This window comes from Cyrtonyx montezumae, unplaced genomic scaffold, assembly GCF_038088225.1.
Source record: "Cyrtonyx montezumae isolate F1298 unplaced genomic scaffold, pur_monq_1.0 scaffold_4, whole genome shotgun sequence".
NCBI classification, from domain to species: domain Eukaryota; kingdom Metazoa; phylum Chordata; class Aves; order Galliformes; family Odontophoridae; genus Cyrtonyx; species Cyrtonyx montezumae.
In genome coordinates, this window is record NW_027072045.1 from 27,647,617 (window position 1) to 27,660,015 (window position 12,399).

General features: G+C 36.4%; 1 protein-coding gene across 7 annotated transcripts in view; it reads left to right on the plus strand.

The window, feature by feature from the left end:
- Positions 1-12,399, plus strand: part of ADK (adenosine kinase) — a 260,222-nt gene that overhangs the window by 73,129 nt on the left and 174,694 nt on the right. The window lies entirely within an intron of this gene.

The following is a 12,399-nucleotide window of genomic DNA, read 5'->3' on the forward strand; positions in this document are numbered from 1 at the left end:
ATGTTGCTCAGAGAAGTTTTTGAATCTTAATGCTTGGAGATTTCTGTAAGTGACTAAAATGAGTCCCCAGGCAGCCAAGTTTGGGGCTGACCCTGCTTTAAGAGATGGGTTGGACTACATGACCTGATAAGGTCTCTTTTAGCTTGCATCATTCTGTGATGCTAACCACGCTTATTCTCTAGGAACTTGGAAGCTTGTCCATCAAAGATGAAAATGCAAAGCTTTTTTATACAAAGATATTTTCTCTTTCTGAATCTGATGAACAATAACAATTATAACTGAAATGTGCCTTTTCTCACAATTCTGTTAAGAGTATAGTTCTGCATTTGTTTTTAGGTTACGTGTCACGGCTAGTTCGGAGTTGTGAAATTCAGTTTCTTTTCCTACATGCAGATTGCAGAGTATTAGAAGTAAATGCACACGGTAGAGCCAGAATTACAAAACTTGGACTTGTTCTTCCATCTCTCCTTGAAATGACTTATTTGACCTCAGTTAATTTATTTCTAAATGTTCTTTGGTATCTAACCGCCTTTTAGTCTAGCTGTGAAGATGTTATTTAATAATTACACTATGAGATGCACAGAACCTTTATAGCGTGAATTGGAAAAAAAAAAGAAAGAAAAAAACCATAAAAAAATCAAGCTCTGAAACATAGGTGTTTCTATGTCAGTGCTCCATTTTTTATGCTGATAAGTTTCTGCCAGTGAACTTTTCTGGCTCTGAGTTGGGACCTCGTTCAGCTGCAGTTACCATCTGGAATTGAATTTTTCTCCAGAAGGGTTGTCATCTCCTAGTTTTTGTTTCAGATAAGATTCAAACTTCAAACAGTTGTGCATGAATAACATAACATGACTAAGAGGCTTTAAAATGAGGGATAGAAGGGTGAGAGAGAGAAAAAAAGGAATTCTGGTAATCTTAAAGAAGCTGTTATTCAGTAAGCTTTGGCAGAAGAAGAAATGTGAGGACAGGGAAAAAAATATTTAAATGTAAACCAAAAATTAAAACAGGAATTTTTGCAGCAATATTGGAGAAGGGAGAGGTGTGTAAATAATCTTATGTATAACTTAAATAGTTCATAAGTTCATAAGTTCATAAGGTTGGAAAGGACCTATAAGATCATCTAGTCCAACCATCCTCCTATCACTATCTCTACCCAACTACTAAATTAAGTCCTTATTAAATAAGTGTTTATTTGAAGTACCAGGAGAAAGCAAAAGCTCATTCAAAAAGCCTTACTGCTGGTTGAGAAATAGAGGTTCAATGAATTTCAAATTTGGAGTCCTGAGTTTGGATTCGAACTTCATTGTAGGTTCTCTGCAAGAAGATATCCTAAGATTAAAACTCATACTAACTTTCAGCTTGTTTTACTTTGTAGGGATCCGTTGGTAGAAATGTGCTTAAAAAAATGTAAGATACAAATGCAAAGTTTTGTGTGAGATTTTAAAAGTTCAAAGAATAAGGGCATGTTTAAAAAAAAAAAAAAGACATCCTTGGAAAACTGACTGCAATGAAATATAGTAATTTGAGCAGAATGGTGGGAAATGAACAGATAGCCTCTAAGGTCTTGTAACTGACTCTTTTAAAAGTTCACTTTGCAATGGTAATAGTGTACTATTAAGGACTGTAGGAGAATTAGACAGTAGTTAATAAAATGATTGGAGTTAGAAAAACAAAAACAAACAAAACCAACAGAATTTAAGAAGCAAGTAATAGATGGGATCATTGAGTTATTTCAATCTCTGGCTTTAAAGTTAGAAAAGCAGTGCTATGTTGAAACAAAATTACCCATAGGCAGAATGGCAAACTTGGAGTATTTAATGTGTTGCAAAGGGAAAAATGGAGCAGTCCATAAGCGTGCTTACGTAAGCTCTCTCACAAGAGCTGAGTAGAGGGGGACAATCACCTCCCTGTCCCTGCTGGCCGCCCCTTTTCTGATGCAGCTCAGGGTATAGTTGGCCATCCAGGGTGCATGCACACACTGCTGACTCATGTCCAGCTTCTTGTCCACCAGGACCCCCCAAGACTTCTTCACAGGGCTGCTCTCAAGTTCTTTCTTACCATTGCTTTCTGTTGTCCACTTTCATCTACTGTCGTAATTGACTAATTTTTTCTTTTCCAGATGAAGTAATTTAAGATGGTAAACAGAACAGATTGGATGCTTGTAAGGCTTTAAGGAAAATTTATATTGAAATAAATATTTTTTCTTTCAAAACTTTATTAGTCTGTAGAAAATTGTGCCAAGAATAGTGATAGACAATAAGGAATGAGGAGAGGGGAAGAGGAATAATGGTAGAGGGTTTTTTTGTGTGTGGTACAATACCAAACACAGTTGGAATCCAGATTATCAAGTAAAATGCAGGTAATGCATTTTGCGGCACTCTGTTACTGTTGGACGTGTTTGATGGCTACATTTTTTTTTTAACTTGACCCACCATCTGGGAACATAAGTAACTTCAAATTTTCAAGTATTAGAAATTAAATAATCAGGCATTGATCACTGAACATTGCTTGATAATGGTTTGGAAAATTAAGACTACAGATGATAAAATAAGTTGCATTAATTTCTGAAGCAGAAACTAATGTTTAGCTTTGCTGATTGTTTTGGTGATCTTTGCATTGGATTTATACTTTTATATCCGTGCCTTGTTTTGCTTTCTGCTTAAAGTTCAAGTTATGTTGCACACTTAAGAACAGGGAGGAATGGGGATATCAAGTTGAAACTGCAGTGTGCTGCTACTCTGACCTTTACTTGTCTCATTAAATTTTGGCTTTATATCTAATATGATATGTGACATCTTGCTTTAATCTGCACTCTTGCAATCCCTCCAAGTGATTGGATCCATTATATTAAATCTGTAAAATATGCATGCATGTAAGTGCATACAGTTCATAAATAATGGATTGTTTTAGAGTTCTGCCAACAAACTAAATTCAGATCCGTGAATACAGTATTTTACTACTCATCAGCTTCTTTCTGTAATTTTAATTGAGACTGTGTGCCTGTCTAGCAGCAGACACTGATCTGGAAAGGAAAAAAATCTGAATCTTTTCACAGGGTTCCTGACTTTAAAGCATTTAAAACAGCTCGCTTGCTTGTGTAGACAGGACATGTATTGCTGACCACACCATATTTGCATGATTTTTATCATTGTTTATTCCAGCTTTGGTGAGCTGAGGTTAGAACTGCAATATGATGTATTCTTTGAAGTTTTTTTCTCTTTCTAGCTCAAGTACTGGATTTCAAGTGTAACATGATAGCATTTTATAACTTGGATTTTAGACAACACAGCTTTGGCAGCAGTCAGAGCACGTTTTCATTCTTGTTTTTCTGAGAGTGCATATAAAGAATGTCACATTGTTCATGCTCAGAATTGGTGCTCTTATTGAGAAACTGACTATAAACTAGCTTCTGTTCATTCTAACAATTCTCTTGCTGCTGTGGATCTAACTTAGCCATTAAAGAAAGCTGTTATTATTTTATTACTAATGAAGCCAGGTGATCTTGGAAGAATGTAGCTTGACACAATTAATTTGGATTTGTAGGCCAGGCAGATAAGGGGAAGATATAACGTAAGATTTTTTGGGAAGGTTTCATATAGTTACTCTTAAGACTTCACAGTAATGTTTTTCTAATACATACCTCAGCAAATAATGTTGTCACTTTTTTCTGCTCTGCTTCTTGCTGTCTAATTGTAAGCTTTTGATTTATTTTTTTGTGGTTGTGCAACTGTTTTTGTTTGTTTGTTTGTTTTATTACAAAACAACTAGATATTGTAGATAGATGCATTGCTTAAGAAAAAAAGCTTGATTATAAACTGCAATATATATTTTAGTTACTCCAAATGATGTGAATATTGGCATATCTGCTCAAATAAGTGATAATGCTAAGAAAGATTATATGACGCTATGTTGAACATTCGAGTCCCACTGTTTTCTGTAGTTCAGGTAATTACAACACTTGCCCAGTATTGCCTTTATTTTGAGAGCTTTTAACTTCGTCCCTCTTATATTCTTTCTTTTTACTTGATCTGTTACTTGAAGGAGATTGAGTTTTGTAGGATTGTGATAAACTGATACGCTTGATCATTTAATTTAGAAAAAATGAACCAATTCATAGTTAATTTATAAAACCTGATATGTGCTGAAAGCATGGACATTTTTTTTAATTTTTTACTAATTGTTTTGTGAGTAATTAGCCAAACTTCATTTTTCTGGTAGATGTGTATGTATACTGGATTGGGTTATATTTAATCCAAAAATAGTCTGTAAAATTACAAAACTATCTATGAAAAATACTTGCAGACAGAGCTTCATTTTACATACATAAATTATCTTACAAACTGTCTCATATAGCGCATGGGCAACCTGTTCCAATGCTTCTCTGCCTTTGTTATAGAAAATATCTTTTTATTTCTATCCAGTCTAAATCTCCCCTCTTTTAGTTAGAAATCACTTTCCTTTGTTGTATCACAACAGACCCTGCTAAAGAGCCAGTAGCTTCATTGCAACTACTTGACCACTTAAAATGAAGTTTGTATGTATTTCTACAGTAGTACCCTTGGCTAAACGTTCTTTCCTGTATGTAATCTACAAAGTTCATTGCATTTTAGATTGTCTGCGTTACATTATTTAGCAATTCTCCTCACTTTCTTATCATTGTATATAATTGTAATGAATTTAAACTTTTTGCCTGTGGAAATTTTCTATATAAGTAATTAGGTTGAGGCGTGTAGCAAGAGGAGAGATTTTACTCAATAGCAGGGCTCAAGATATATTGAATGTGCATAACTTGCAGAGAAGTAATAGAAAAATTATCAGAGGAGAGGCACCCATCACTCATTGGGAAGATTCTTCTTCCCAATTTTGAGGCTGATATAAGTTTGCAGGACCCATCATTATTTTATGGAACCTATTGTGCTGTCAGCTAGTGATGTTCTTTATTCTTCTTTTTGTGTGCTGAAATTCACTTATGTCACAAATGCATTTCTCCATAAACAGTTTCTGGAATAGTGAGGTGTGCTCTGTGCTTTCTGAACCATTTGGGTTAGAATCTTAAATTCCTCAGGGAACTTGTTTTGGCCTCACTCTCTATATTCCTTAAGCAACTTCATTACATCCCCCTGCTCTGATGGGTTTGGTGGCCCCAGCAAACATGTGTTTTCAATATTTTAAATAGCTCAGTCCAACTTTCAAGAGAAAGCACTCAACCATTTTCTGCTTGGTATGGTTTAATAAGCTTAGTGTATATCTCAACTTCTCAGCCAGAAAACAACCCTGAGACATGAGTTCCTTACCTTGCCAGCTCAGGCATGGTGTTGCTGTGTCCAGTGTTGGACACGCATGCCCAGTTGGCTTCTGTCACATACCAGCTTCTCAAACCTGTTCAACATGATTGAAGGAAAAAACAAAGCTAAAATTTTCTTATATATACCTTGTTAAAATTTTTGCTGGTTGCCAAGATAATGAACCTCTGAAGCATTTATTCCCAGTGTTGTGACATGAGTGAGACTTAGTGAATGAATAACAAAACAAGCCTAATCACTGACAGCCATCGGGGTATGTCTCTATGAGCATGTAACAGTGGCTCTTCCCACTACTACAAAATCAGAGTCCCATTGTTAGTGTTGTGAATGGGCAGTGTCCTGTGTCAATGACATCAATTTCCTAATTTTTTGTTTTCCTCTCAAGGGCACTCTGTCATTAATGTACACTTCCAAATTAGTCAATGTCAAACACTGCCTGTGCTTCTGACAGAGTTCAGAACAGCCTGTCCTCCTCAGAATTATAATGCTGGAAAGCTTGAGACTTTCTGTTGTAATGTTTCAATTGATTGGCACACAAAACAGAAATTCTGTAATACTTGTGTGAGCTACTGTCTTGCAAACATTAGGAGAAATTCTAGGTCTTTTACTCCACTGCACTCCAGACAAGCTCAAAGCCTTACTCAGAGCTACACTGAATAGTTTTTAAAAGCATGTTATCATTATGGCAAACTCAGTAAAGTAACAAGCAAGTTTTCCCTGGGTGATAAGGCTGGGAAATTCTCAAGATTTCTTGGGCTTGGGGTGGAAGTCCTTACGTTTTTTCAGTGGTTCTGGATCAGATATTAGGAGTAAATGATGCAAGAGTATGCTGCAGATCAAGCTTTTCCAGGTTAATGATAGCAAGATTTTTTTTGTCTGTTTTTTTAGCTTTTTTTTATACTGGTTGCTTACAGGTAACTCTGTATGACTGTGTGTGTATGTTTGTGGACTGTGAGTACAATTTCAACAAATTCAACAGTCAGAAAGCCATGTTTCAAAGTCTGTTGTTTGTTTTTCTGTTTTTCTTTTTTTTTTCCCACCTTCTGTAATGTCATTTAGTGAAAGGTCCCAAAATTTGTGCTATTGAAGACAAGACAGTTTGTGATACCACTGTCAGACTACAAGAGGCTTTGTTATTAGGCAGATGGTAAATGTTAAGCATTGTAAGGTAAATATTCCGTGAGTATCGTTTTGACATGGAATTGAGTTGCTGGCCATGTGGACTTACCTGATTGAACCACGTTGCCTTGATTCTTCAGGTCTTTTCCCTGAGCTGCAGCATCAATAGGATTACAGGAAGAACATCTTAGAAACAAGGGACTTCCAAAGTCACTTTGGAAAAACAGAGTAGAGTTGTACAATCAAATCACCTCCTAAGTCCATTGTGAGAGTGAAACTCTCCCTTTTTCATTATGTTTTAGTGAACTTTGGAGTGTGCAGGTGACCTCTATTCACACTTCCAAAACTGTATATTATCTAAATGATTAAAACTTCTTCCATATTCCGTAGTCAAACACCAGTCACCCACATGAATAAGATGCCATACATATGGTAGCAGTTGACAGCTGGGAATGAAGTTCAGCTGCCTGTTGCTTTACTCCCCTTTTCTGACTGTGTAGCTATGTTAGTGCCATGTTTTGGAGCAGTACAGGAGTAAAGCTGTAAAGGAGTTTGAGCTCCACGCTTAAGTTAATCCCCTGCTGAGTAGGTAGACTCAGAATTGTTTGTTTCCCTTTTTTTTTTCTGAGCCAATACCACCTATAACTATTCTATATTTGAGAATAAGATAAATCACTACATTCCCTACTTGGTGCTTATCTTGAGAACAAGCATGTTTTCAAACACAACACCTGATTGAGATTTATCCTGAAGAAATAAAAGCAGGACATAACAGTGAACCAAGTTTGGGGGGGGACGGGACAAGAGGTGCTTAAGAGGTGCTGTTCTGGGAACCCTCAACTTTTTTGTACTCTGAGTGATGAGAGGACTTCCTCAGAACCTTTCAAGGGTAAAGCTGTACATGCCGTGATGGACCGATTCCACTAATGGTTGAATGATGTGTAGTTGATTTGTTCCCATTACTTGGTGCTGGAAGGAGAAGTTCTGCTTGATTTGGAAGTCTCAGAGGAGAGGGTGAATCCCTGTGCATCACAGATATTAATTTGGCATGAAACTCAAGTCTTGGAAGCTTGGGAGCCGTTTTATCCTTAGCTGCTCTAAGTTACATAACTAAATCTTTAGCAATTAATTAACGTTAAGTGATGTGATACACTGGTGAGTTAATTGCTCTGGAAATTTGAAATGCCAAATTATAGGGGTTTCTTGCACATCTCTAGAATAATTTCTTTTGAAAGTGTAGCTTTTTCCCAAAAAAGGACACTGAAAATCTGATTGTTATTTAGGGACTCTGTGCAGGTGTTATAAGACACTGTTCCTGCACACCTCGTGCTTTACTCAAAAGCTTTATTTTAGTGTAACTGTCCTGTGTGTCTATTTGATATTTTTCTTGGACTTGTTGCCTAAAACCATTCTGTTCTTTCAGTAATGTTTGTACTTCAGAGTTCTGAGTTTAACTTCGCTGCCTTATCTGTAGCCATATGCTAAATTAGTATATTTTTCTCCTACTTATGTATTTGATAGAGATAATGATTTATCAGAATAGAAGTTTAAAATGGGAGTTTACCTAGTGTTTTTAAGCATGAAAAGCAAAAAGAACTACTGATTTGATCAGTTTGTGAGGAGGTACAGTAGTGTTACTTGTTTTGAGCATGCTTTCAAAGGCACATGTAGGACTGCGTTGCCAGTCAGTGCAGTAGACAGCATGTTTCTCTGTTTCCTTTTTGTTTTCTCTTTTTCTTTGAAGACAGATTTGCAGAGCTTGTTCTGAATCTGAGATGAGCTGGGTTTTGTTCTGACGTCTTCATTCATCTCATGTGGAAGAACACTGTACATAACAGGAGGTTCTCTACAACTCTAGATCAGTTACATAGTCTACAGTATATTATTATTAAATAAAGAAGGAAAAGTGTTGACAGGAGTGCTTAATATTTTTACTCAGTGTTCCACATCTGAAAGTACTGTGTGTACAAGTGAAGACTGCAGTGGGTCTGATTGATAAACAAAGCTAACTTTTATGTGGCCTCAGCAGTTCTCACCTGTGATCTGGAGGCTGGTTGGCTTATTCTGTAAGAACTGCAGAGTTGCTGCAACCTGCAGACGGAAATATTAAGAGAGAATAGGTGCTAGTTTATTTTAATTTACCGGTCTGTCAGCTGCAGCAGCTTGGTAGATGCGTCACAATTGAGCAACTCAATTGTTCCTGCAGTGAGGGCAGGGGTTCCTGGGAATGGGATCGGCAGGTTGCTGTTTAGACATTGCTGAGCTCTCCCGTGGCGGTTTGTCCCTGTTCATGAGTCAGAGCTCTGCCTAGATGAGAGCCCTGTAAAGCAGTTCTTCCTCTCCGGAGGGTTACAGAAACCTGTCCAGATTACCCTCATGCTGTTCAGCCATGTAAGGGCCTCTGCCATATTGTAAGAAGGAATTTATGTCAGATTACTGTTTTCAGTTTCTGGGTGTTGCTTATGGGAATTTCGAGGTAGCCCAAAATTCAGCACTATTCTAATTATAGCAATTGAAAAATGTGGCTCTCCAAATTAATTTCACTAGCATTTGTCATATATGAAATGTGGGTATTTTAAAAGCATTTTTATATGGATTAAGTTTTAAAACTGCTGTGAAAAACTGCTAAATACCACTGCTAGTAACATTTACTCTTCCTTGATTTTTTTATAAAAGAGGTCAAGGGGTGATACATCTGATTAGCAAGATCTAGAACTTCAAGTACTGCCTATTCAAGTCACTGTGATTTTTTTCAAGTGTTATTCCAAAACTTAATTGAATTTAAATATTCAAAATACCAAAATGTTAGCACCACAAGAATATGCTTATACTACAGTTATACCTTAGCAGTAAACGAATTATTTTTGTTAACAAGCTAGTCTTGTGACCTTCTGAACTGGACAGTTTTTCTGTTGTCATTGATAGAGAGAGAGCTTAATATTGAACTTTGCAGTAGACTTCTGAGAGACTTTATGCCTTGTTTTTCCACTAAGTGTGCTCTAGGTGCTAGGGCATTAGCATGGTGCAGGACTGCTAGGTAACAAAATAAGGGCAAGTAGGCAGGAATGAAAGGGAGATTTTTCCATTTCTGGTATGGATGGATAAGCATTTTAGGTATGGCAAATTACAATTTTTCAGAAGCACCAAGATGATTTAAAAGACTGTAGCAATGACAGTTTTTAAATTTACATACAGAATGTAAATTTGAGTTTCATGCTGGTGATGCTGCTGTGAAGTAGACCAAGTGTGATTTTTTTTCGTGTGTATATGGCAGTCTAACTCTGCTAGAATTCCAGGCTAGATGACTCAAGGCTACCCTGCTGAAAATACAGCAAGTTTCTGTTTTAAAATATGAACTGTGCACTCAATATATATATGCAAATAAAAAACAGTGAGCTTCTGAGTATAACACATTTTGGGTTAGCTACGAAAAAAAAACAAAAAAAAAAAACCTGACATGCCATACAAAGGTTTAAAGATTTTGAGAAATAAGGTGCTTAGGTATTAGAAAAAAATACTATAAATGAAGGGAACTACATCTTAAGAAGCTACTCATTCAAGGGATCCCTGTGTCAATAGTACTTTTATTTTATTTAAGGAAAAAAAAATAAAAATAAGTAAGCTCAATCCAGCAAACTGTGGGGCAGCGGTCTGGACATCCAGGCCTCATTTAGGAAAATATTGCATGCAAGGTAGGTTTGAGAATCAATTTAAAGATTAATAATTAAGTTCCAAAGCAGCTTCACTTGCTAAATGACAAATGGCATAGCATTCTTTATTAAAAATATTGAGTTACAGAAACTGTGTTCCAAGGCAAGCAAGCAAGAACACAGATAATTTTTTAAACTGCAACGTGATGGAGTGAGATGGTGTTTCGGGTTCTTGGTTTCTGTCGTAAATCATCCCTTCATCATCCCTTCTCATCCCTTTTCATCCCTTCTTGGAAAAATACTGATGATTATTTTGTTAGTCCAGTCAGGGCAATTTTTAATTATTATTTTATTGTTACAGAGCAAACTGGGGGAAGAGAAAAGTGGAATTTGATCATCATCTACCCTGTATTGCTGTCTTGTTTTATCATTTTACCAGCATCATGATTTCTATTTAGCATACTATTCTGAGTGCAGCTAAAAGCAGAGATTTGGCTGCCAAAAAATGGATGGTCTATTTCGTTTAAAAAAAAAAAAAAGGATACAAAAACTTTTCTCAACTCATGCTCTCAAATGCTGTGTGACTGCTGAAGATGAACTTCTTTTACAGAGTCTGACATAACAAGGAAGGACTTCTTCCCATTTCCACAATCTCTTTCATTGTTGTTGTGAGCATACAAAACACATAGTGTTCCCAGTTTCTAAAACTATTTTTTAAAATTATATAGATGAAACAGATTCAGTAAACTGAAAAAATCTTCACCCTGCAGTTGAGGCTACCCTGAGGGTGTAGCTCTGGTAGGGCTTTGTTAATGCTTGGGTTTGCTAGTCTGGAATGGAAGCCTTTTGATGTTAGACAACTTCATGCATTTTCTTCTTCATCTCCAGATCTCTACAAGCATTTGCTTTGCATTTACTCTCTAGAACAGACTCCCTGTACTCTTGTGGGTCTACAGTCTTCCCTTGTTCAGGTTTTTTGTTGCTTTTCCTGTTTTCCCTTTCTGAAATAGAGGGGAACTATTCCAGGTTGTTCTCAGATTCTTCTTTTTTTTTCTCTTTTTTTTCTTTTTTTTTCTCTTTTTTTTTCTTTCCTTTTATCTTAGGAAAGAAAGAATAGTTGGTGGCTCTCCAAACAGTACTTGGTATTCCATGAATGCAGAATTTGTCAGGTACTGCTTGCTTTCCCAGGTTTCATGACCCTGTCTAGTTATGGAAGAAGCATCTCATAGTGGTTTAAAAAAAAAACAAAAAAAAAAACCCAATTTAAGTGTTCTAGTAGGACTCGAGTCTAGTATGTTACATACTGTCATGCTTGAATTGTTGATTTCTACATCTTTTCTAAGGAGATGAGCAGTGTTATTTTTCTGGTAGCACAATTATAACCTACAATTGTAGTCAGTTTTTAAATAAAAGAAAGATGAAAATGAAAAGCACATAAAATTATCTCTCCATATGATAACTTTTCTTATCTGAGGAATTTGTCTGGGGAAAAAAAAAAAAAACACATTGAAGGACAATTAATTACATAAATGTTTGTACTCTGCTGTTACTGTGGATCTTTTTCACTTGGCCTTCCAGGTAGGTTGAATTTGGTGGATGCTCATAAGCATTCATTTGAATGCAGCTGTTATCTGGGGTTCAGCCAGAAGAGTAGTGAAAGAAAAAATGGAGAGAGTCTTTCCACAGTTGTGTTGGTTACTAAGCTCAAAGCTCAGGGAGCCAAATGTTGCTTCTACCAGTAGCAGTGGTAGCCAACTTTCTTCGGTAATTGTATACTATGGAAATTGACATTTGTTTCACAGTCAGTCTTGTACAGAATGTTTCCGACCTCTTTTCTTCTCTCTGGTGGCTAGAGTTCACATGAAACCTCAAGGGACTATCAAATTTTGCCACTATGGAGATACAAAATAATTGTACATTTCCTTCAAGTCAGTGTAGAGGGCATCACCTAAAAGCTTCCTAAATGAGAAAGAGTATATTGGGGCTGAATTTATTCCACGTAGAAATTATAACAGTAGAAAGATGAACCCTTTGTCAGAAGTTAGTACTTAAAATACTGCACTTAGTTAAGAGTGATACACAGCTTAGAGCATGGCACTAAATTTCAAATTTTGCTGTCTGCACTACCTAGGGGATTGCTTCTCCTTTAGCAGTAAAGATCTTTCAGAACCACTATCCTCTTCAGAAACAGGAGAGCTTTTAAAAGTAACAGTTGATTAATCTGTAAAGAAATAGTTGGTTTTTCAGGTAGGAGTAAATAATTTATAGTTATGAACTCTTACACATCCTAGTAGGGGACAAATGAGTCAAGTTGGTGCAAAGCAAAA